Source organism: Aotus nancymaae, unplaced genomic scaffold (genome assembly GCF_030222135.1).
Source record: "Aotus nancymaae isolate 86718 unplaced genomic scaffold, 86718_ANA_hifiasm-v0.15.2.pri h1tg000041l, whole genome shotgun sequence".
Taxonomy (NCBI): domain Eukaryota; kingdom Metazoa; phylum Chordata; class Mammalia; order Primates; family Aotidae; genus Aotus; species Aotus nancymaae.
Genome location: NW_026988455.1, coordinates 39,285,410 through 39,313,211, shown reverse-complemented (window position 1 = coordinate 39,313,211; position 27,802 = coordinate 39,285,410). Strand labels below are relative to the sequence as shown.

At 36.0% G+C, this 27,802-nt stretch overlaps 2 long non-coding RNA genes across 2 annotated transcripts in view; both read left to right on the top strand.

Moving 5' to 3' along the window:
* Positions 1-2,279, top strand: part of LOC105718702 (uncharacterized) — a 153,970-nt gene extending 151,691 nt beyond the window's left edge. Inside the window, exon 6 of the long non-coding RNA XR_001107808.2 lies at positions 2,208-2,279. This is a non-coding gene — a long non-coding RNA (uncharacterized LOC105718702). The remainder of the gene's footprint in view (positions 1-2,207) is intronic.
* A 7,091-nt stretch (positions 2,280-9,370) lies between these two features.
* LOC135268640 (uncharacterized) overlaps positions 9,371-27,802 on the top strand; it is a 48,968-nt gene continuing 30,536 nt past the window's right edge. Inside the window, exon 1 of the long non-coding RNA XR_010336932.1 lies at positions 9,371-9,418. This is a non-coding gene — a long non-coding RNA (uncharacterized LOC135268640). The remainder of the gene's footprint in view (positions 9,419-27,802) is intronic.

Below are 27,802 nucleotides of genomic sequence, written 5' to 3'. Positions count from 1 at the left end.
CATCTCCAAGCAGCTAACTATGTCTCATTGAACAGATAAAGGAGAATAACTAAAGAGCACCTGACTAACTAGCTGCTCTGGAGTAAACTTAAGGAGGTAGACAAATCTCTAAGAAGAGGTCCTATGTATTGTTGATTTCTCCTCTAGTAGCCTATTTTACTAGTACAGTATTTTAACACACTATTTAATAAGCCAACATTTTTCTACTGAAACCAAGCAGTATTTCTGACATAAGAGACACTGTCATCTCCCAGTATTTCATATTTAATTATTAGTAGCTGTATAAAATATGTACTTCAGATGCTGCACTTCAAATGACCCTTCCAGTGGTATGTAAAATGTACTAACTATTATCCTGCCAAAGTGAATCTCACTTTATTCCATAAGAACATAAAGCTACATATGTTATTATATGTGTATTAGTCTTAGATTAGAACTTTCTATTTCTTTATAATTATTCCAAGCACCACTGGCAAATTAGATATTATATTACTTTTAGATATTATTATAATGGTAATTATAAAGTTTTAAAATTTTTTGAAAAGTGGATAACTGACAAGTTATTACTGTATTATCAGATATACACATAAGTATATGCAAAATATATATTAGTTCAATACAATTGTGAGAAAAATCTGTTGAAGTATAAATATGACAAAGTCACATTTCTGAGACAGAGAGCGAAAGCATGGAGGGAGGGAACATCGTAAATAATATACACCAAATATTATCAAAGTAGAGAAATTCAAACATTTGTTTTTTTGTGCATATTGCTTCTCTATATTTCTATTATTTCTACAATCTTAATTCTTGCGTAGTTAAAAATTTTAAGTGTTTCTTAACCAATATCAATAATTACATTGATACTATTCTGTGTTATGTGTATCTCTGTTTCTTAGTAAACACAAGATTTACATGTTGTTTGTTGAAATTGAATTACACATTATTTAAATTAAACAATATTCCAAAACTCAATGTAATGCTTTCCTATTCTTCTAAGGTCCACCCCTATTTATATGATACCCTACATTAGAGACTGATGAAAAGTGCATGATTATTACTATTTGCACACACACACACACACACAGAGGCACTGTTATGAAAGAAGCCTCAGTGTTTTTGTCAATGGAGTCCACAATGCAACCAGTCCCTTGAAAATTATTTGTAATTTTCTGAGTTCTTCAAAAAAAATAGTTACATACACAAAATTCATTTAAAAGCCCTTCTTGCTCATGGTTTTCATGATTTGAGTTGGCTGCATACTAGCTGGCAAAATATTATGAGAATAAGGAAAGATAATTGTTAAATTGTTGGCATTCTGCTTTATTTTTGCAGATATATAAAATATTTTTACACATCAAATCTTAGTATAGATTTTGATTGACTGCCTAACATGCAAGTACTGCCAGGGGTGACGAAAACCATAATGGTCTCTAACGTGTATAAGATTTTCTTTAATTTATGTTTCTAACCAAGTAAGTTTAAGATCACTTCCCAAACACCTACCTTTGATTTATCTTTCAGAGAATTCCTCACCCATGCATTGTTGGAAACCCCTTTGAATCTGCAGATACCCTTTTGATGTCTACATATCACTATTTTAATTGCTACTAAGTCAATTCTCCTATGAAAATACATTATACACAGAGAGCTCACTTTTCCTCTTCACTCTTATACTAAATAGTGGGAGATGGATTATATTCGGGAATAATTCATGAAACATTGAAAAATGGAGTTACTGTTGCTTGGCATCCAAGCACTACAGACCTTAAACTGATCCCCAAATTGTCATCAATAATCATTTTTTAAAGACACTTTCTTTACCTACCAACGAGTTAAAAATAATATTTATTGGGAGGTGGAGACAACGTGGTTCAGAGTCAAAACTCACTAATAGAGGTGCATCATACTTCTTCATTGAAATGCAAAGGAGTGCAAAAAGCACGGTGAGACAATTTTGATAAGTTCAGTCTAAAAGAGAGATGGCCATACTATAAAAATACACATGAAAAATCAATTCCAAATAAAATTAAATATTTGTGTTTGGGTTTCTTCCAAAGTCTAAAGCAAAACTTGCTTGCTAATCTTTTGTGCAGTGTAATTACAGGGCAGCAAGAGTGAAGTACAAAGAGCAGTGAGGTAGGCATGGAAGGAAATGAAATGAAAGGTGGCATGTTACTAAATTAACTGTGATATTAACATTACAGCTCCTGCTCTGTTATATAACATCTCTGAAGGAGTCGTATGAAAACCACATGCCACAGAGTCATCAAAAGAAGTATGGACATACTAGACTTTCATGGAATAGGATTAAGCAATTAATCCTGATGTATTATTACCAGGTAACTTGATTGTCAATATGCTAGAAAGATTAGAAGTCAAAGTCTGAAAGCAGAGAAACCAGTTTATTCTTTTTCTGGGAGAAGATAATAAAATTTCTATCAATACAGAAAAGTTTGGAACAATTAGGAAAGAGTATATTTCAGAAAAATTTAGAGCTAGAATTGACAAGACCTAGTAGCTGAAGGTAGGATGGAGTAGTAAAAGAGAAAGGGGGGTTAAAAATGTTTTATGTATTTTTTTTTTTTTTGCATTAGGTGGTCAGATGAAGGCAGCACTATTGGTTCATTTATGGGCTATATTATAATGCAGATATTTTGTTCATACATATGTATGGTACATGTATATATATATGGCACATATAAAATTATGCCATCTACAATTGTAATAACTTCATTTTAAATCACATAATACTGTTTGGGATGAAACTACCTTAATTTTAATACATTCTTGGTTTCTTTCTAAACATTTTTTCCTGGTTTCTCAGGGTTCCTGCTTCACTAATTATCTCTAAAAGATATTTTAGGTAGTAATGATTTGATACTAAGTTGGGTATCAAATAACAAGAACTGCCTTTTCCAACTGCTAGTTCATATTATTTAACAAAAAAAATATTTTTAAAAGATAGTTATGTATGAACCAGCGATAGAAGTGTGGGATAAACCAACAATTCTGAATAATCCATCTGTTCACCTGAGGAACAATTACAAAATGTAAGCAAAAAAAGAAATAAAGGCATCTTCCCATAGTTATTTGAAACTACACTATTTATTTGTTTCCATCCTAACATAAAATTAGTTTTCCACCTATGTAATGAACTTTATTCTCTCTTGCTTATCCCAGAATTTAAATGCTACAAATATTTCCTCTCTCTTTCAATTGTTATTCCCATTTGCACTACACTATTATCCTAAACCTACACATATTCTGTATTATGTCCCACTGGAAAAATCAATAGATGCTCCCTTGATTCCACATCTGCCTCCAGCTAGCCTTACATTTCTCTGAACCATTTTGTAGCAAAACTCCTGTTAAAATTTTTTTTCTCTTTTGAACTGTTTTTGGTTAGTCCCACCAGTACATTAAAACCACCCTCATTTGACATTTGTATCACCAAATATAATGGCTGTTTGTCTATTCCTATTCATACAAATTCTTACGTAGTTGAAAACTCATTCCTGGAGAGTTTCATTTGGTTTTTAATTTGGATCTGGGATGTCTCTTTTATTTTCCCTTCTGCCTCTTGTCTGTTCCTTGAAGTCTGAATTTCAGACTTCTTTATGGATTCTGAACCAGTAAATGTCAAAGTATCTCAGCCAAAGTCTTTTCTCCCATCATCAGTGTCTCCCTTTGTAAATTAATTCAGGTCTATAGTTTTACATGCTATTGATATGCTAATGACTCCCAACTTATCTTTCTAGCCTTAGTCAAACCCTGAATTCCCATAGTCATATATCTGTTTCTTTGAGATCTTTGCTGAGTAGTTATCTCAGACTCAACATGTCCAAGACAGAACTATTAATATCTAGCCACAAAGGGTTAACATTTCCTACTCTGTCCCATTTCTGTAAAATATGCTTCTCTTTTACGAGGTGTTCAAGCCATATGCATAAGCTACACATTCTTGATTTCGCTCTCTCTCTTTTGCCCTATATCCATTGGCAAATCCAGTCAGCTCTATCTTCAAATTGTAATACCGATTCTAAACTTTTTCCACACCTCCATTATGACTTTTATCCAAATCCTGGTTCCCCTGGCCTAGATTTCTGCAACGTTCTCTTTTATCTCTAATTTTTCTGTGTTCACACCATTGTGGCAGCCACAACCATCCTCTAATTGACAAATCAGATCATTTCACAACCCTTCTCAAAACCCTTCAGCGGTTCTCTATCATAGCTGGATTAAAGCGCAGGCTCCTCATGATAATTAAAGACTTCTACCTCAATGATGGCTTTTACTACTCTAACTCTCTCTAGATTTTTGCTCCATTAAAAAGAGCATTTTTGCTACCTTCTCAAGGCCTTTAAACTTGTTGTTCCTTCTTTCTGAAATTCTCCTATTTTTCTTTTATACTTTATATCTTTGTTTGAATGTCACTTCCCCAGAGAAACCTTCTGAACATCTGTCTTAGTTCATTTTCTGTCACTTATAACAGAATATTTGAAATTGGGTAATGTATAAGAAACCAAATTTGTTTCTTTCATTTCTGGAGGCTGGAAAGTCCAAGGTTGAGGGGGTGCATCTGGTGAGAATCTTCTTGTTGGTAGGGCTCCTGAACAGTCCCTAGGTGGGGCATAATGAGGGAGCTGAACATGCTAATATGTTATGCTCAGGTCTTTCTTTTTCTTCTTATAAAGCCATTAGTTCCATCCCCATGGCAACCCATTAATTCATTAAGCTCTAATTTGCTAATCTAAAAATGGATTAGTCCATTCATGAGGACTCTGCCTTTTACAGGTCTCACCTATCAGTACTGACACACTAAAGATTAAGCTTCAACATAAGTTTTGGAGGGAACATTCAGATCACTTTACCACCCTGTCTAAAAGATTAACCCACCTGCCTTTCTGTTCGCTTTGGCCTTGCATTATTTTCTTTCTTATGCTTAATGCTATTTGAAAGCACAATATTTATTTGTTTACTTTTCTAGCGGGTATCTATCTCCTCCAACAGAGTTCAGGTTCTATGAAGAAAAAGTTTGCTTTCTGTCCACCCATGAACTAGCATTAAAACTGATATATAGTTGAGTTTAATGTAATTTTACAAAATAAATAAATAAATGGATAAGTCAATGAAAGATTGAATTGTATCATAAGTCACACTTCATATTGGTAAAAATAAATAAACCAGGGGAGGGCGGAATGACCAGGATGGCTTACTAGAAGCAGCTAGTGTCTGTGGTTGTCACAGAGAGGAATAGAAGGGGTGAATAAACACATCACCTTGAACTGAAATATCCAAGTACTCACATTGGAACTTGGATATTTCCAAGGTGTGCGTTATCCACACTTACAACAAGATGCAGTCAACCCAAAGAGAGGAGGCCAGTCCGTCTTCCCAGAGTGCCACACACCCCCAACTGTTCATAATCAAGGAAACAATTACATATATATATGTAACTCATATATTATTGTATTTTGTGTAACTTTATAGTAACATATATATACATAGGAGAGAGAGAGAGAATTATATATAGTTATATATATGACCCACAGAGAACAGAGAAAAGCAAGGCAGGACGACAGCCCACCCAGAAGCAACATGGTGCCAAAGGAACTTCCCCTGCCCAGGGAAGTGGTGAGTGAATGTGTGACCCTGGGCACATTTGCTTCACTCAAGGATATTTGCATCCTCGGGTCAGGAGATCCCCTTGTGAGCCCACTTCACCAGGGCCTTCAGTCTGACACACAGACCTACGTGGAGTCTTGGCAGAGCGGCCACTCAGGCACAGGCAGACACTAGGGAGCTTTAGATACTTGGGCTTTCCAGGCTTCTCAGACAAAATAGCGGCAACTCTGGCAAAGCAGGAGATTAGACCCCAGTACATGATTCTAGGAAAGAGACTGAAGCCAGGGCATTGAGCAACAACAGTCTGCTGGCTCCACTTCCATAGCTGGTCACATGATAAGACATTGGCTTGGAATTCTAGCCAGCCACCCATAGCAGCATTGCACCTCCCTGGGTTGAAGCTCCTGGAAGGAGAAATGGGCCGCCATCTTTGCTGTTTGGGCAACTTAGCTCTTCTGGCCTTTGGGCTTTGTACAGTCCAAGCTAACCACGGGCAGAAGGGATCCCCCACCCTGGTGGCCTGGTGACCAGCTGGCACCAGAGCTATCAAGCCAGTATCAACTCTGTTACTCCCTGGACAGAACCTCAGAGGGGCAACTGAAAGCTTCTCTGCTACTGCCTCTGCAATAGAACTGTCCTTGCTACCCTCAGACTAATGAAAGAGCAAAGACCCTAAGTACCTCATCCACACCTCCAACAACCTGCAGTCAACCTAAAGAGAGGAGGCCAGTCCATCTTCCCCGGGTCCCACACACCTCCAACTGCTCATCATCAAACAGGGAGCCCCTGGCTTGGGCCCATAGCATAGACCCTTCGTTCTGGGCTGATTGCAATGAGTAGTTGCTGACCCGCATCTCACTGGGGTAGAGTCCCCAGGAGACAAGTAAAGTGGTAGAGCATCAAGTCAGCTGATGTGAAGCTCAGAGAGTTTTGTGCAGGAGCATTTGTATTGAAGTGTGGCCACACATGGCCATCTTTCTAGGCTGACATGATTCCATAAGAGACTGTACCCCTAAGAGAACTGTCAGACCTAATCTCTGAAGGGCCATCTTGAGTATCAGCCATAAAAAAGAATGAGTTCACGTCCTTTGCAAGGACATGGATGAAGCTGGAAATCATTGTCCTCAGCAAACTGACGCAGCAACAGAAAACCAAACATCGCATGTTCTCACTCAGAAGTGGGAACTGAAAAATGAGAACACATGGACACGGAGGGGAACATCCCACACCAGGGCCTATCTGGGGGTAGGGGGAAAGGGGAGGAGACCATTAGGACAAATACCTAATGCATGTGGAGCTTAAAACCTAGATGATGGGTTGATGGGTGCAGCAAACCACCATGGCACATGTATACTTATATAATAAACCTGCACATTCAGCACATGCATCTCAGAACTTAAAGTAAAAAAATTTTTTTAAAGTTATGGCTTTCTCTGATCTTCTAACACAGCAATCACCACAATGTCTCCCTTCTGTGTTCAGGAAAACTACTTAAATTGCTCATCTGTTTATGTCTATTCAATTGTTTTCTTTGTCCTTTGGAGTTTGTATCTCTTTTGAGCCTTTATTGCCACTGTTATTTTAGTAACAGGAGAGAGAGGAAAAGAAACTCACATAGTCAACCTTACATGGATAATTAGACATTACTCTGCCCATTTTAAATATATACAAGCATCCTTCATCCTAAAGCAAAGCAAAACAAAACAAAACAAAAAAACTGGAAAAAAAGGGCACAATACTCCTCTCGTGATTATATCTAATTTCTCTCCTTCTCTCTAGGTCAGTCCTTTTCAGTTGCTGCAATTTTATCTCCCATGGGACATTTAACAATGTTTGGAGTTATTTTCAGTTGTCAAAACCAGGGGATGGGGGAGCTGTCAGCATTTAGTGAATAGAAACCAGGAATGCGACTGAACTTCCTACAATGTATGGACAGCTACCTGCCAATGACAAGCAATTAACTGGCCTAAAATGCCACTAGTGCTGAGGGTGAGAAAATTTGCTTTGAAGCCAACCTTTTCAAAGAGCAGGGTCTACTTTACCATCTCAAGCCAGAAGAATCTGAATTTTGTATTCCTTCTCTATTCTTCAGCTGTTTTTGTCTGAGCTAATAGGTCCTTACTAATTAGAGATTGTAAAGAAGAAATGGAATAGGCAGAGTTTCTGTGCCTTCGAACCTGTGCTAAAAGAAACATCTACCTCTAATAAACAAAATCAACCTGATTGGCTCTCCCTTAATCCCACCATCTTATAGCCACAAGGCACCCCTAATTCCATCAAGATATCATAATCCAAAAGGCGCAAAGGCAAAATATGCAGTCCTGGCTTTTCCACTTTATGAAAAGCTCCCTCCCTAATAAAAAGGCACTTAAGTTGTGAATGAAAGTGCACGTCCATATAACTTCATTTAGAAAAATCACAAAGGTCAGCTCTGCAGGGGGAAGGGAAATAGGTAGTCTTACATGATTTGTTTTCCTGGGGGGCAGGATGAAAAGACGTCCTGATGAATCACATCATCTAATCTTACATGTCTACAAACTGAGATATTTTTATAATATTAACTGTATGAACTATTCGTTACCCTTCCTTCAGTCACTGCCCACTTTTCAGTCCTAAAGGGACTCCCAAATATTGAATCTGACATGACCCTTGTTATGTACAGAATTATGTTTCCTCAAACATCACATGTTGAAGCCCTAAGCTCCCAATGTGACCATATTTGAAGATAGAATCTATAAAAAGGCGCTTGTGTTTAAATAAAGTTACATGAGTGGATTCTGAATGCAATATAACTTGTGTCTTTATAAGAAGAGGAAGAGATAGCAGGGATGTGTACATACAGAGGAAAGGCCATGTGAGAATATAGTTAGAAGGTGGCCATCTAAAAGCCAGGGGAAAGGCCTCAGGAGAAACCAAACCTGCCATGATGACCTTGTACTTCCAGCCCCCAGAACTGAAAGAAATAAACCTCTCTTGTTTAAGCCACCTAGTCTGTGGTATTTTGTTATGATATCCCTATCAGTCAGCCTCTCAGATTCACTGTTGCTTGTGAGAGAATGGCTGTTTATGTACTATAGTATCTCTACAAAAATATTAATGAAAATCTTGTGTCATTACATTATTTTTATCTGTGTTTTAAGAGCAGCTTCGTATGTCATTGGTAATAAGAAAAAATAAATAATCAGATTTTGCAATAGTAAGTCAATTTTGCAGGGTAGAAGTGAGAGAAATTTTTAATGATAAAATTAAATAGTTATTAAAGGCCGGGCGCGGTGGCTCAAGCCTGTAATCCCAGCACTTTGGGAGGCCGAGGCGGGTGGATCACGAGGTCAAGAGATCGAGACCATCCTGGTCAACATTGTGAAACCCCGTCTCTACTAATACAAAAAAATTAGCTGGGCATGGTGGCGCGTGCCTGTAATCCCAGCTACTCAGGAAGCTGAGGCAGGAGAATCGCCTGAACCCAGGAGGCGGAGGTTGCGGTGAGCCGAGATCGTGCCATTGCACTCCAGCCTGGGTAACGAGAGTGAAACTCCGTCCCAAAAAAAAAAAAAAAAAAAAAAAAAAAAAAAAAAAAAAAATAGTTATTAAAAACCAAAATTTTACTCAGTAAAACACAGCCAAAGACTGTAAAGGGATTTGTTCCAAATGTGCTCCAGTGCCCAATGTTTTTCCACCACCGTATTTTTGGAGTTTTGGGGGACATATTTCTAATTTCTGTTATTTTCCTTCCTTTCAGATGGTTTCCATTTGGTCTATTTCCTGAAGTTTCAAATCCATATTTTCAAATGTAAGTAATTTTCAATGAACCACTTCAGAGCTTTGTTTCTGGAGTGTTGCAGCTATCACCGTTTAAACCAGTATTGTTATTTGATATTTTCTATCCATTCTCATGCCTCCTCAAATTTCAAATAGCACTGCATAAACATACATGGAGTGCTTTCTACCCATTCACTGGTCCCTAATAATTTTGACCAACGTATTCTATTCGGTTCCAAGGTTTATGGGGTTGTGATGTGTTTGTGCCAAAATGTCTCAGTGGTTGTTGAGGTATTTCCCATTTATTTTCTGTTGTTTTACAGATACTCAAATACTTTTTCATTAAACTTAGTAAGATGAAAGTGTTCATGGTTGAGTTAACATTTCATATTTGGATACATAAGCTCTTTCCAAATACATCTGGCAATTTTGGTTTGCATCAGACTTCATAGTTCACTGTAATTCTTGTGCAAAGTTTCTGGCGGTACTTGACTTTTTCTCTATAAAAACAATTTTAGATGAACATTACTATTGCCTAGTCCTTACCAATGCAGTAGCCCAGGGCTGAGTCCATTTCAGATATGTCTCTAACATGATCAATATTATCTACCTTGTTAGAAGTCAATTACAGAGGCCCCAGAGGTACTCTTATCCTTGTGAGGACAACATGGAGCCCAAATAACAAAATTTTTATGTTTAGTCTCTTCTCATGATTGATTATGTAACCCACTATAAATTAATTGGATCAAGTCCCTAAACCTCCTGAGCCTGCTCTGTCTCTTTTTTGGCCCTTTAGAGGAGGAAAGCAAAACATGCTTGGGTCCTTTAATATAGTTCCGTCTGTCTACTCTGCCCTATCAATACCCTCCATTTTAAATCCAACATTTTTCTCTCCATTTTTTTGTATTAACATGTTACACTATTTTAAAACAATTCTCCCTTAGCCTCATCTTTTCTAGTTCTTTCTCTTTGCCCCTCTCAATCTAGATAAGCTCCTATACCAATTTTTACATACATTCTTCCTATTAATGTTTGTTTCTTTTCCCTTTTGATTAAAGAAGAATTTACACATGATGAAGTGTCAAAGTTTTATAAATTTTCATAAATGCATACAATTTTATAGTCCACACCCATAGTCTCACTGCCACCTACTTTAGTCTATGATAAAAATGCTTTCTGTCCCTCAGACATAGCATACCTTTCACAGCCCTATGCCTGTGCACATGCTGCTATCCCCACCCAAACTAAATTTTCCTTGACTACTTTACATCCATGTATTCAGTTTTCATAATTCAAGTCAAACCTGAGTAATTACACGCAGCCTTTATTTTGACTGGCAGTACAATTTTGAATGTATGATACGAAAACAAAAGTGCTATTAGTCCTGGTATCTCTTTATAGGGAATATAATTAAATTTAGATAAAACTAAATAGACTTTAAAGCATATTCTTCATAATTACAACTATTGAGGTAAGTCAATTGAATTGTATTTATAAAGCATCTTACTTGAGTATGTATAAATAGAAGAATTATAAAAATTGTCCCTCCTCTCTCAAAAGCATAAACAGAACTTCTACATCAGGGAGAACTTTTCTAGGATCCTAATCAAATTTTAAATGCAGTCATTGTAAAGCTTCATCTTACAGTATTCAGGTGTAATTAGTAAGAGGAGTTTGAGGAACCATTATGCTTTTTCTAGGCAGAGATAGGGAAAAAGAGAGGAACTAATTATGGAGTAGCGCATTGTATTAATTTCGCTATGGAAAAGGCAACTCTGCTAATTATTATCATATAGAAAGATTTATTTTTATCAGTATAGGTTAACCAAATCTCAACCTACAAGGAGAAAAAGTGTTTTAAGGACCAGGAGAATGAAGTGACAGCTGGTCAAGAGGGCATACATATACTTTATGTGAGTGATAAAGGTGTCAAAACAAAGAGTGCCAGCCTAGTGTACAACTACTTAGATCCATCTGCTTGCTATCACTGGAAATGTTATCACAATGCAACATAAAATTTAAGAAATGCCAGTATTCTGACTTTCATGTGAAATTTCTGATTTTTAAACCTTTGATTATTTAGAATCATATGAGATTAAATAAAAGAATCTTGAAGTTCATAACTGGGTGTTTTTTTGCACTCTAGTTTAGATTGCAGAGTGTCTAATTACTAGAGACTCTGTTTATCTTTGAGATTTGTATATTTGTGTTTGTGTATATGTGTGTTATATTGTATGCAAAAATGTGATTTCATAGTTACTAGCTAAATACTTCAAAAAATAAAGGAACCCATGTGACAATCAGAAAAATATGTCCACCACTCATGCTATATCTTGGTCCTGCTTGGCCTTCCATGTGAAATTTTGTGTATCAAATATCCCCCTGGAGCCCTGTGGAATATTTATTTTAGACTGAAAATCCCTCAACTTTGGTAAATGCACCCTGTAGAATGGAGAATCTGTGTGGCTACTTGTATGTATGGTTTCCTGAAAAGTAGGGCATAGGAGGGAAGTTAAGAATAGGAGTATTTCTATAAAAGCAAAAAAATGAAGATAGCTCCATTATACTAAGGAGAGAAGTGCTGCAACCAAAGAATTTCAAACAATGATTACGCAGTGTCTGCAGCCCATTCAGAGTGAGGAAGAGTACTCAACTCCCAAAAATAAACAATAAAGAAGCATTTTTTCCCTCACTTTCTAAAATCTGTTTGAGCAAACACTCTTCTTAAGGGGAAAAGGGACAGCTGACCCTTGATTTAGATTTAGATTTCTATTGTCTTTGAAATGATACATGATAGATACAATAATTTATATTGATACTGTAGGTCAATATAAATTTTATGTTATCTTAGGTCATAATGGGGGTTAGGTGACAAAACAAAACCAAAAAATATAAATTTGAATCATTCTGATGTCTTAGAAATTAGAGTGACAAGATGAAGAATTACACAATACAAAGTTCACAATTCTGATGCCTTAAAAATATTGCAATGTGCGTCATAACGAATTCAAAACTCAACTGAAAAAATATTTACTCAAATGTAGGCCAATGAATTTTACAATCCCAAATTAAGTCACCACCCTCTCCAAGCTGTGAAAATACCTAAAAGTTAACTCATTACTTCTGGCATTTGTTGACAAAATTACTAGTTAACAATATAAGAAAAATTAATGAATTTGATATGTTTTCTATACCAAAAGAATAGCCATATCTGCCAGCAAAAGTTGCTTTGGATTTTTGTAAGATGAATCAGTTTTGCAAGAAGAGGTAGCAAGAGTGAGCCAGCTAAAAGTGCTATAGAGTTTAATGTGTTTTCCTTTATCTTTAGTGCTTTTATTCCTAAGGGGAACATTGTTCAAATAAAGCAGGATGTACTTTCTCATTCCAGGAGTGAAAAAAGTATTCATATTAAAAAGATGAAAGTGGAATGTTCTCCCTTTTTACTGCTTGCGGGTGGAGAAAATAACATTTGGCATTTTCTCTTATTTGCCTGCTTGTCTTTGTCATTCTGCCAGTTTGCTAGTACATAAAGATCAGCTGAAAACAAACTGGCAAAATGCAACCTGGAAGATACATGAAAGGAAACAAAGGTAAGAATTGGTACCAGTGGAAATTTTTAAGGTGCTCAGAAAAGAAAACCAGTGTTAGAAAGAAATCAGTTGCTGTGTTCCCTTTTTTCACTTAAATGAGTTGTGTCCAAGATCCCAAACAGAAACATGAAAGAAAATTAAATTTTAAATTAAACGGCACTGCTTTGTGAATCCTCTTATTTTTTCAGCCTTTTTATTGAATCTTCCACAAACATATGGCATTACACACCAATGAAATCGACTGATTTCCATCCATCCATCCATCCATCCATCCATCAGTTCAAAATCTGCTCGACAAGTTAAAAACTTCATTTTCATTTTCAATTTAGTATTAGAATGAAATCTGAGAAGTAGTTTTTAGAAATTAGGTAATTATTTAAAGGGAAGCATGCTAAGAGATCAAGACTTCAACATCTTCTCCACAGTGAAACTTTGAGTGAATTCCTATCTTGTTAGTAAGATTCATTAACATCTCAAAGTGTATTCTAGTATACTGAGCATAGTAAGAAGCTCTGGAGCTTTAACTGAGCCTTGCTAAAGTGTGTGGGAATAGTCAAATTTCTAATTAGATATCTAATCTCATGTTTATTTTATAGAAAATAATTTGTCAATAATAAAGTTAAAATAAACTTTAACAATAAGTTTACAAATGATTGAGATATAAAAGTATGTTTTCTCTTTTTATTGTTCGTTTTTCAAATCCCTTTTCTTGATTTAATAATCATTCTGTCTTTAATATTAAGTAGTACTAAATGTGGTCATTTTTTCCCTGCAACCTCCTACACTTCATGTTCCTTAGAGCAACCATTGCTATAATATCTGAGAAATGACATTTTGTAGCTGTATATTTGAAAATACTTGACAAACTATACTGGAAAAAGTGCTTTGTTTTGTTTTAATTTTTTGCTGCTTGTTTTATAAGTAACATGAGGTTTTGAAGCTGAAAATGATCTTTTAGCTAATTTGATTCCCATACAAATTTTATAGATGATCAAAGTTAGCCACCAAAAAGGAAAGTTTGATCCTATTGGTCACTGAGTATTTTACTGGAAAAGTTAGGGCTAACCAGAACTTAAAAATATATATATATATATCTACCACACTGTTGGTTTTCTTTGGAAACTATAATTCTCTTCAAAGAGAAGTAAGGCAAACATTTAAAGTTTTCTTTCATTATTCCCCCTAATTCTGATTTGTGGTTGTGTTTATATTCAATTTGCCCATTCGTTTGTTCATTTGAAAGTTTATTTTTTTCTATACGGTTTAGTTTGGTTTTCTACTGAAGTTCTTACAAATGAGGCACAACTAAAAAATTATCCTATAAAGTGCTTTTGCTGAAATTGACTTAAATTGGAAAATTTAGCAAATAAGTTAATGGAGAAACCATCTAATTGTTGGGTAAGGAAGTCAAATCCCAGGCTCACACCCAAACATGTGACCTTTGTGTGTTGCTTTTCTAACTAAACAAAAATATTGTAATAGAACATCTACATGTTACTCTCTAGGTCACAAATCTTGGATTTTCTGAGAATTGGCACAAATATGACTCACTACTCTTGAAAACATAACATTTTATAAAACAAGATTTATAAGCCAGGCACATTAGCATGTGCCTGTAATCCCAGTTACTCAGGAGGCTGAGGCAGGAAGATCACTTAAGCCCAGAAGTTTGAGAGCAGTCTAGGCAACACAGTGAGACCCTGTCTCAAATAAATAAATAAGTAGTTAAATAAATGAGAAGACTTAGCTGCCACACCAAAAGAATAATCTATATTTTTCCTAATTATCAAAGTAAAGAAAAATAAATTAACAAATGATTAATATTGTAATAATAGTATAATTTGGGAGTAAGAGAAGACTTTTTTTTACTATAGTATTTATTCAAATCCATTTTTATGGTTTACTCATAAAGACTTGTCAAGTATAAGAATATATTTTAATTATGCTTAAGAGTCACAATTTAAGGAAAGAATGCATAGAAACATAGAAATGCTACTACTGTTCTTCAACAAACTAAGGCACAAAAGCCAGAAATTCTAATAAAAATGTAAATATACTTTCTGTGTAAATATTGAAAATTGAGAAGAATTGAAAGATAAAATTTGGTTCAAAATAATTGTAGCAAGTATCTAAGTAATGTGATTATTTTATTGTTGTTCAAATCTTAATTTCAAATCATGTGACCAATTTTCTTGTGAATAAAAGGAAACAGAGAAAAGGAGAAAAATTATCTAGAAAGTGAGAAGGGGTTGAACATTTAGGGTGTTAATTTTAGTCATTGTTTGTTATGTATTCCTTTCATGACTTCCACATGGAAAAGTGCTTATTTATGGGAAAAAAATGCCATGATTTAAACTACTAATAATTAAGTAATTATATTAATGCTATTTTCCTGTTTCAAAACCCTAATTAATTTTATAGGGCAATAAAAAATCTTTCCCTGAATGTAAAGCAGAAATGATTATACATATTCAGGTATAAATAATCACACAATAATGGTGTTATTATAAATTATGGTGGGAAAATTATAAAAATAATTTGATTTATCAAAGACCTTAAAAAAGAGAATAAAACTATTTTGATTTAAATACTTCATGCAACAGTAGAAGTGTGCACCACTCAATTAACTTTCTGATATCTCTTCCTGACTCTTTAAGACTCTTTTTGTTAAAACACAGACATCTGCTTTAATGAAACAGGAGCTATGTAAGTCATACAAAAATTACCACATACCCCAAATACATTTAGAAGGCAAATAGCACAAAATTTATAATCAAATTTAATTTTATTTCAGCTTTAACATTTTTGTTCATTTAGAATAAATGTTTATGATGTAGAGCTGAAACAATACTATTGATATTTTTCCACATAATAATTTATGAATTTAACACCAAGAAAGAAACAGTATTGACTGCAGTGTTGTCAAATGCCTAAGAAGAAACAAGAATAATTTTATTTTGATAGAATCTGAAAATTAGTTTTAATTAAAATTTTTATATTTATCTTTAATAAGTTAATCATTACTTCACATTCTACTTTTTAAAATTATTTAACCTAATTAATTATATATTATTATTCAGCATCATTCATATCACAGTTACTATCTCTGCTTTTTAAAAAATACTGCCAAGCTTTATAGCTTAAAACATTAATTTTGTTATTTCCATGGTTTCTGTGGATCTTTATGATGTTTAAGTCTTCACCAAAGGCTTGTGATGATTCAACAGCCAGAGGCTGGCATTATCTGAAGGCTCATCCATTCACATATCTGGCATCTAGAAAGGGGTGAATCTAAAACTGGAATTGCCAATCAGAGTACCTACATGTGACTTCTCCATATGGCTTGGCTTACTGACAGCATCAGGCTTCTCATATGGTGGCTCAGGAAAAAAAACTACGAGTGTGTGCATGCACACACATACACACACACGCACACACAGGAAGAAGATACATTGTTTTTTATGAGGCTAGCTCAGAAGTTGTATTCCATTACTTTGGTCATATTCTATTTATGGAAGCATCCATGAGCCTTTCTAGAGTCCAAAAGAGAAGTCACAAGTCCTCATCTTTATAGGAGTGTCTGACATTGGTACATTTGTTTAAAATCTCCAGAGTTTGCTTCCTGAACAAAAATTATTTACATTTTTTCCTAGTCATAATACACTCACCATTTTTCCTCATATCACTCAAGTTTTGTCCCATTATAGAGTCAATTCAAAGTCCAAGATCTTGTCATCTAAATCATGTCGAGGTATAAATAATGCTCCAGAGATGCACTTCCCCTGTGCAATTTCTCTGAATACGACGACTCACGAACTGAAAAAACAAATTACTTGCCAACACACACACACACACACACACACACACACACACACACCCATACAATGATACAATAGTGGAACACATACAGGACAATTCATAACTATTTTCATTCAAAAGGAGAGAAACAAAACATGGAAGGTACACAACAGTTAATTGCCCATAGGAATTGTGAAATCTAGACAAGTACACATTGCCAGTTTTTTTATTAAAACTTAGTCCCATTTTGTGAGTGCTGCTCTCCATGGCTCCTGGTTCCACATTTTGGAATGCTATAAACACATACTAACACTAAATAATTTCCTCGGGCCTCCCCAACCATGTGGAACTATGAGTCTATTAAACCTCTTTCCTTTATAAATTATTTAGTATTAGGTATGTCTTTATAGCAGTGTGAAACAGATTTATACACAGTCCTACATCCCTTGTTTCCTCAAATTTTGCTTTGAAATTGAACAGGTTCTTTCTATCCATATGTTATTATAAACAATTTAAACAATTAGTTGACATTTGCCACATTAAGAATGTACTTCTAATCAATTCCACCAATGCATTTGATATATTTACTTTATTCTACAACATTGGTGAGTTATGACAAGTAGTTTGCCCCTCTTAATAAGGATTATTTCTTATTTCAGTTCTCAGAAAACCTTTTTCTCCCTGTCTTTGCAGACCTCACCAGTAGTTGTATTGAACCTTTTACAACTTTCAGTAACAGATTCCTTAGTGTCCTTCAAGTTTTAGTCTGGCACAGAGCCCAAAGTCAATGACAATTTTTAAAGTTTTTATTACAGGAGAACACCATGTTCAGGTACCAAATTTTTGTTCTAACAAACAGAAATTTCTATTTCATAACAAACTACCCCAAAACTTTGTGGTTTAGTATAAGAATTTTATTATGTTAATGGATTTTTCTCAGGTCAGGATTCAGATCAAGCTCGGCAGGGATGACTTGTTTCGATTACACAATTTCTGTGCCCTCAGTTAGGAAGCCACAGTACCTTAGGCTGACTCACTTTTCCAGTTCCTGGGTTTAGTAAAGGATATAAAGCCCACTCTAGGAATTTCCAGCCAAAGGAAATTTGGTGCTAAAGAATTGGGAGAGGAAAAGTAAGGGGTTCCATAGACTTTAAGTTTCTATACCACACTTTGTTAGCTGTAGTTCAAAGTCAAAGAATGCTGCTGCTGCTGCTACTACTGCTACCATCATTTTTCCCACTCCCAAATACCCCAGCATAACTGCTCTTCACCCAGCCTGGAATCCAGAACATGGGGTTTTGAAAGAACTTGCCAATCAGCTGCTACCATTATATATATATATATTTCTCTCTTTCACCTTTCTAATCTCCCGACTGCAGGGACATCTGGTAAATACATATTTTAAATTGTCTGATCACTTTAACAAGAAGTAAAAAAGAAAAGTTAATTTCAACTAAAGTAAATCTACAATCAGCTTTGGGGTTCTCATCTGCTTTCCCTGAAACTGTCTTTCTTTTTCAGGACATTGAGTTATGCATAAACCCTTAATGTTATCTGTTTATAAGACTGAACTGCAGTATTCTCAGTACTTCTGAAGATTTTTCATATTTCAATTATTGACAGTATTTCTTCTCTCTTCTCTATTTTTTAATCTTTTACTGTTCATTGTATTTTTAACTTGTGAGTTGAAGTGTGTATAAGTGTGTGTGTATGTGTGTCTGTATTTGGAATGAGTGAGTTATCTTTATTCTTTGTAAAGTTTGCTATGTGTACTAGGATTTTCTACCACTTAGATTTTTTTATTGTTGTTCTAATTGGACAGTATAGTACAATTATGCTTTTAAAAATGTAAACATTTCAAAGAAATATAAAATAAAAAATTCACTCACAATTCAACCATAGACTTAATCAACTAACTTATAGGCCTTATCCTTCCATCGTTGCTATACCAAAACAACTCTATTGTTATGCATATTTCGTGTGTTGGTGGTCTGATGCTTGAAAATATAATAGTAATTAATGTGTTAAATCAATTTACAATTTATTATATACAAATGCACCCAGAAAGCATGCATGTAGACACTACAGTAACCCTCTCCTTAGCTAAAGTTTTATTTTGCACAGCTTCAGTTACACACATAAACTGCTGTCTGAAAATATTAAAGGAAAAAATGTTGGAAATAAACAATTATAAATTTTAAAATTGTGCAACATTCTGAGTAGTATGATGAAATCTCACACTGTCTCATTGCATCTAAGCCAGGATGTGAATCATTTCTTTGTCTAGCATATAGACCCTGTCTATGTATTGGCCTGTTAGGCATTTAGTAACCATCTAGTTTATCAGTTAACTATCATTGTCTCACAGTGTTTGTGTTCAAGCAACACTGATTTTACTTAATAATGGCCTAAAGACCGAGATCGCTTTACCTAATTTATAAATTAAATTTTAATATGTATATGTTTGTATGGGACAAAAACCTAATATGTATAGAGTTGAGTACTATCTGCAGTTTCAGGCGTCTACTAGGGTTCTCAAAATGTATCCCTCATGGATCAGAGAAGACCAATGTATTTTTTTGTTAAAATAGTATTTTGCAAAATGACAATTTAAAAAACACATAGGGTGTGGCTGCAAGATGGCCAAATAGGAACAGCTCCGGTCTGCACCTCCCAATGAGATCAACACAGAAAGTGGGTTATTTTGCCATTTTCAACTGACGTACCTGGTTCATCACATTGGGACTGCTTAGACAGTGGGTGCAGTCCACAGAGGGCGAGCCAAAGCAGGGTAGGGCGTCACCTCACTCGGGAAGTGCAAGGCTTCAGGGACACTCTCCCCTAGCTAAGGAAAGCCATGAGGGACTGTGCCATGAGGAACAGTGTGCTCTGGCCCAGATACTGTTCTTTTCCCATGGTCTTCATAACCCACAGACCAGGAGAATCCCTTAGGTACCTACACCACCAGGGCCCTGGGTTTCAAGTACAAAACAGGGTGGCTTTTTGGGCAGACACCAAGCTAGCTGCAAGAATTTTTATTGTTTTTATGCCCCAGCGGTGCCTGGAACCCCAGCAAGACAGAACCATTCGCTCCCCTGGAAAGGGGGCTGAAGCCAGGGAACCAAGTGGTCTAGCTCAGTAGATCCCACCCCCACAGAGCCCAGCAAGCTAAGATCCTCTGGCTTGAAATTCTCACTGCCAGCACAGCAGTCTGAAGTTGACCTGGGATGCTGGAGCTTGGTTGGGGGAAGGGTGTCTGCCATTACTGAGGTTTGAGTAGGAGGTTTTTCCTCACAGTGTAAACAAAACCACTAAGATGTCTGAACTGGGTGAAGCCCACCGCAGCTCCGAAAAGCTGCTGTAGCCAGACTGCCTCTCTAGATTCCTCCTCACTGATCAGGGCATCTCTGAAAGAAAGGCAGCAGACCCACTCAGGGGCTTATAGATATAACTCACATCTCCCTTGGATGAGTACCTGGGGGAAGGGGCAGCTGTGGGTGCAGCTTCAGCAGACTTAAACTTTCCTGCCTGGGGGCTCTGAAGAGAGTAGTGGATCTCTCAGCACAGAGCTCAAGCTCTGTTAAGGGACAGACTGCCTCCTCAAGTGGGTCCCTGACCCCCATGCCTTCTGACTGGGAGGCAAGCCTCAGCAGGAGTCGACAGACACCTTATACAGGAGTGTTCCAGCTGGCATCTGGCAGGTGCCACTCTGGAACGAAACATCCAGAGGAAGGAACAGGCATCAATCTTTGCTGTTCTGCAGCCTCCGCTGGTGATATCTGGCAAATGGCGATTGGGGTGGAGCTCCAGAAAACTCCAGCAGACCTGCAGCAGAAGTGCCTATTATAAGGAAAACTAACAAGCAGAAAGAAATACCATTAACATCGACAAAAAGATGTCCACACAAAAACCCCATCTGAAGGTCACCAGCATCAAAGACCAAAGGTAGATAAATCCATGAAGATGAGGAAAAATCAGCACAAAGAGGCTGAAAATTCTAAAACACAGAATACCTCTTCTCTTCCAAACAATCACAACTCCTTGCAAGCAAGGGAGCAAAAGTGAACAGAGAACGGGTTTGACAAATTGACAGAAGTAGGCTTCAGAAGGTGGCTAATAATAAACTCCACTGAGCTAAAGAAGCATTGTTGTAACCCAATGCAAAGGAGCTAAGAACCCTGACAAAAAGCTAAAGGGTTTGCTAACTAAAATAAACAGTTTAGAGAAGAACATAAATGCTCTGATGGAGCTGAAACACACAGCACAAGGACTTTGTGAAGCATACAAAAGTATCAATAACTGAATTGATCAAGCAGAAGAAAAAATATTACAAATTGAAGATTAACTTAATGAAATAAAACTTGAAGACAAGATAATAAAAAAAAAAGAATGAAAAGTAATGAACAGTGCCTCCAAGAAATATGGGACTATGTGAAGAACCAAACCTTCATTTGATTGGTGTGCCTGAAAGTGACAGGGAGAATGGAACCAAGTTGGAAAACACTCTTCAGGATATTATCCAGAACTCTCCCAACCTAACAAGACAGTCCAACATTCAAATTCAGGAAATACAGAGACCACCACAATGATATTCCTCGAGTATGGCAACCCTAAGACACATAATCGTCAGATTCACCAGGGTTGAAATGAAGGAAAAAATGTTAAGGCAACCAGAGAGAAAGGTCAGGTTACCCACAAAGGGAAGCTCATCAGACTAACAGTAGATCTCTCTGCAGAAATGCTACAAGCCAGAAGAGAGTGGGGCCCAATATTCAACATTCTTAAAGAAAAGAATTTTCAACCCAGAATTTCATATTCAGCCAAACTAAACTTCATAAGCAAAGGAGAAATAAAATCCTTTACAGACAAGCAAATGCTGAGAGATTTTGTCACCACCAGTCCTGCCTTACAAGAGCTCCTGAAGGAAGCCCTAAATACGAAAGGGAAAAACTGGGCCGAGCCACTGCAAAATACATACCAAATTGAAAAGACAGTATGAAGAAACTGCATCAACTAATGGGCAAAATAAACAGCTAACATCATAACGACAGGATCAAATTAACACATAACGATATTACCCTTAAATGTAAACTTAAATGTAAACAGGCTAAATGCCCTAATTAAAAGACACAGACTGGCAAATTGGATAAAGAGTCAAGACCTATCCATGTGCTGTATTCAGGAGACCCATTTCTCATGTTCAAAGACACACATAGGCTCAAAATAAAGGGAGGGAGAAATATTTACCAAGCAAATGGAAAGCAAAAAAAAAAAAAAAAAAAAAAAAAGCAGGGGTTGCAATCCTAGTCTCTGATAAAACAGACTTTAAACCAACAAAGATCAAAAAAGACAATGGCATTACATAATGGTAAGGCATCAATGCAACAAGAAGAGCTAACTATCCTAAATATATATGCACCCAATACAGGAGCACCCAGATTCATAAAGCAAGTTCTTAGAGACCTACCAAGAGACTTAGACTCCCACACAGTAATAGTGGAGACTTTAATACCCCACTGTCAATATTAGACAAATCAATGAGACACGAAATTAACAAGGATATTCAGGACTTGAACGCACCTCTGGACCAAGTAGACCTAATAGATATCTACAGAACTTCGTAAGTAAAGGAGAAATAAAATCCTTTACAGACAAGCAAATGCTGAGAGATTTTGTCACCACTGGGCCTGCCTTAAAAGAGTTCCTGAAGGAAGTGCTAAAAATGGAAAGGAAAAACCAGTACCAACCACTGCAAAAACATACCAAATTGTAAAGACCATCAACACTATGAAGAAACTGCATCAAATAATAGGCGAAATAACTAGCTAGCATCATAATGACAGGATCAAATTCACGCATAACAATATTAAACTTACATGTAAATGGGCTAAATGCCCCAGTTAAAAGGCATGTATTGGCAAGTTGGATAAAGAGTCAAGACCCATCAGTGTGCTGTATTCAGGAGAGCCATCTCACATCTCACATGCAAAGACATACATAGGCTCAAAATACAAAATAAAGGAATGGAAGAATATTTGTCAAGCAAATGGAAAGTGGAAAAAAAAAGCAGTGGTTGCAATCCTAGTCTCTGATAACACAGACTTTAAACCAACAAAGATCAAAAAAGACAAAATAGGACATTACATAATGATAAACAAATCAATGCAACAGGAAGAGCTAACTATCCTAAATATATATGTGTCCAATACAGGAGCAGCCAGATTCATAAAGCAAGTTCTTAGAGACCCACCAAGAGACTTAGATCCCACACAATAATAGTAGGAGACTTTAACACCCCACGGTCAATATTAGACAGATCAACGAGACAGAATTAACAAGGATATTCAGCACTTGAAATCAGCTCTGGACCGAGCAAACCTAACAGACATCTATATAACCCTCCACCCAAAATCAACAGAATATACATTCTTCTTAGCACCACATCACCATTATTTTAAATTAACAGCACAATTGGAAGTAAAACACTCCTCAGCAAATGCAAAAGAATGGAAATCATAGCAACAGGCTCTCAGATCACAGTAAAATCAAATTAGAACTCAGTATTAAGAAACTCACTCAAAACTGCACAACTACATGGAAACTGAACAACCTGCTTCTGAATGACTACTGGGTAAATAACAAAATTAAGGCAGAAATAACTAAGTTCTTTGAAACCAATGAGAACAAAGACACAACATTCCACAATCTCTGAGACACCGCTAAAGTAGTGTTTGGAGGGAAATTTACAGCACGAAATGCCCACAGGAGAAAGCAAGAAAGATCTAAAATCAACACCCTAACATCACAAAAGAATTAGAGAAGCAAGTACACACCAATTCAAAAGCTAGCAGAAGAAAATAAATAACTAAGATCAGAGCAGAACTGAAGGAAATAGAGACACAAAAAACCCGTCAAAAAAAATCAGTGAATCTAAGAACTGGTTTTTTGAAAAACTTAACAAAATAGATAGACCATGAGCTAGACTAACGAGAAGAAAAGAGAAAAGAATCGAACATACATAATAAAAAATGAGAAAGGGATATCACCACTGATTCCACGGAAATACAAACTGCCATCAGAGAATACTATAAACACCTCTATGCAAATAAATCAGAAAATCTAGAAGAAATGGATAAATTCCTGGACAAATACATCCTCCCAAGACTAAACCAGGAAGAAGTCCAATCCCTGAATAGACCAATAACAAGTTCTGAAATTGAGGCAGTAATTAATAGCCTACCAACCAAAAAAAAGTCCAGGACAAGATGGATTCACAGCCAAATTCTACAAGAAGTACAAACAGGAGCTAGTATCATTCTAAAACTATTCCAAACAATAGAAAAGGAGGAATTTCTCTCTAACTCATTTTATGAAGCCAGCATCATCCTGATACCAAAACCTGGCAGAGGCACAACAAAAAATGAAAATTTCAGGCCAATATCCCTGATGAACATTGATGCAAAATCTTCAATAAAAGACTGGCAAACTCAATCCAGCAACACATCAAAAAGCTTATCCACCATGATCAAGTCAATTTCATCCCTGGGATGCAAGGCTGGTTCACCATGTGCAAATCAATATATGTAATCCACCACATAAACAGAACCAAAGACACCCACATGATTATCTCAATAGATACAAAAGTGGCCTTTGAAACAATTTATCACCACTTCATGCCAAAAACTCTTAATAAAATAGGTACTGATGGAATGTATCTCAAAATAATAACAGCTATTTATGATAAACCCACAGCCAATATCATACTGAATGGGCAAAAGCTGGAAGCATTCCCTTTGAAAACTGGTACAAGACAAACATCTCTCTCTCACAACTCCTTTTCGACATAGTTTTGGAAGTTCTGGTGGTCAGGACAATCAGGCAAGAGAAAGAAAAATTACTCAAACAGGAAGAGAGAAAGTCAAATTTTCTCTGTTTGCAGATGACATGATTGTATATTTAGAAAACTCCATCGTATCAGCCCAAAGTCTCCTTAAGCTGATAAGCAACTTCAGTAAAGTATCAGATACAAAATCAATGTGCAAAAATTCACAACATTCCTATACACCAATAATAGACAAACAGAGTCAAATCATGAGTGAATTCTCATTTACAATTGCTACAAAGAACAAAATAGCTAGAAATACAACTTACAGGTGATGTGAAGGACCTCTTCAAGGAGAACTACAAACCGCTGCTCAAGGAAATAAGAGAGGACACAAACAAATGGAAAAACATTCCATGTTCATGAATAGGAAGAATCAATATCATGAAAATGGCCACAGAGCCCAAAGTAATTTATAGATTCAATGCTATCCTCATCAAGCTACCATTGACATTCTTCACAGGATTAGAAAAAAAAAACTACTTTAAATTTCATGTGGAACTAAAAAAGAGCTTGTATAGCCAAGACAATCCCAAGCAAAAGAACAAAGCTGGAGGCATTAGGTACCTGACTTCAAACTACACTACAAGGCTACAGTAACAAAAGCAGCATGGTACTGGTACCCAAACAGACATATAGACTATGGAACATAACAGAGGTCTCAGAAATAATACCACACATCTACAACCATCTAATCGTTGACAAACCTGACAAAAACAAGCAATGGAGAAAGGATTCCCTATTTAATAAATGGTTCAGGAAAACTGGCTAGCCATATGCACAAAACTGAAACTGGATCCCTTTTATACATCTTAAACAAAAATTAACTCAAGATGCATTAAAGACTAAAACATAAGACCTAAAACCATAAAAAACCCAGAAGAAAACCTAGGCAATACCATTCAGGGCATAGGCATGGGCAAAGACTTCATAACTAAAATACCAAAAGCAATGGCAACAGAAGCCCAAATTGACATATGGGATCTAACTAAACTGAAGAGCTTCTGTACAGCAAAAGAAACTGTCATCAGAGTGAATAGGCAACCTACAGAATGGGAGAAATTCTTTGCAATCTATCCATCTGACAAAGAGCTAATATCCAGAATCTACGAGGAACTTAAACAAATTTACAAGAAAAAAACAAAAAACTCCATCAAAAACTGGGCAAATGATATAAACAGACACTTCTCAAAAGAAGACATTTATGAAGCCAACAAACATATGAAAAAAAGCTCATCATCCCTGATCATTAGAGAAATGCAAATCCAAACAACAATGAGATACCATCTCACACCAGTTAGAATGGTGATCATTAAAGAGTCAGGAGACAACAGATGCTGGAGAGGATGTGGAGAAATAGGAAGACTTTTACACTGTTGGTGGGAGTGTAAATTGGTTCATTCATTGTAGAAGACAGTGTGATGATTCCTCAAGGATCTAGAACCAGAAATTCCATTTGACCCAGCAATCCCATTACTGGGTATCTGAGTATATACCCAAAGAATTATAAATTATTCTACTATAAAGACACATGCACACATATGTTTATTGCAGCACTATTTACAATAACAAGCACTTGGTACCAACCCAAATGTCCATCAATGGTAGAATGGATAAAGAAGAAAATTTGACACATAGTCACCATGGAATACTATGCAGCCATAATAAAGGGTGAGATCATGTCCTTTGCAGGGACATAGGTGAAGCTGGAAACCATCATTCTCAGCAAACTAACACAGAAACAGAAAATCAAACACTCACTTTTAAGTGGGAGTTGAACAATGAGAACGCCTGGACACAGGGAGGGGAACATCACACACACCGGGGCCTGTCGAGGGGTCGGGGTATAGGGAAGGGATAGTATTAGGAGAAACACCTCATGTAGATGACAGGTTGATGAACCTCCACGTTCTGCACATGTATCCCAGAACTTAAAGTATAATAAGAAAAGACAACAAACAGAAAATACATGTATAGAAACATTTGCTGAATATCAAAACCAGTCTGATTATTGAAGCACTTTTATTAGTACTCTAAACTTTTCTGCACCTAACACACATGGGATTCATTTTAATAACTATGATTTTTTAAACTGATTTTAAGTCTATGAGTGTAGTAAATTGTTAATAGGGATAAATCACAATTATATTGACATTTATACTGACCTTATAAATTCTATGTGCTTTTGTTTTCTTGACATGTTTTATTATTCCAGATATTTTAGTAATTGTTCCTATTTCTTTATAGATACATGTGGTTGTGTAATATTTTAAACCAAGATAACCAACTCTATCCTATAGGGCATTATAAACTTAAGATGTCACAATGCGGGAAAAGAAAAACAAAGCTACAGAATACGTCTAGGACATAAAAGTGTTTCTTCTTTTGCATCATAAAAGCAACATAATGAATACCTATATATTAATGACTCTGTGAAGGTTCTTAGTAAGAAAGATTTTAATTTGTTATTAATTTCTTAATGTATTTTTAACAAAGATCTATGGAGTAGTTTAGGAGATGCGATAACATGACTGCATTTGAGAAAATTATGTTTTTTAAATCACATCTACACTCAATTGCTTATAAAATACTCTGTTGAAAATCTGTTTTAAATATTATCCCACAGGACATGTTGATATTTCAGCCTTTTTGGTTTGTTTTTACACTTTTTTGTTAATGAAGGAGGACAAGGTTTACCTCATTCTTGACCACCCAAGATATAAAATCACATCATAGATAGCTGTGTAAATCCTTAAAAATAAAAGAGATAACCATCTGTTCTGAACAGTTCAACCCCCCACCCCCCAAATTATTAGATCTCTCAAGTTTCTTCCAGTTTAATTATTTTTGTGTTAGGAAATTTTAGAAAAATATTGTCCACTGACAGTTAAGACCAAAATATACATTTGCAAGTGTCTTCAATGCAATGTTTCATCGTTGTTGGGGAAGAGCAGTGTGATAGAGATGCAGGAATGGTTGTCCTATTTTTTCTCCTATTTTCTCCCTCTAGAGGAAATCACTTTGCACATGTTTTCTTTTATATCCATATTTCAAAAGGACACCTTTAAGGATGAGAGCAATAAAATTAACTTTATTTTAAAATTTTCTTCCTGTTCCATATCTATTGTAGAACTGTATCCTCTAT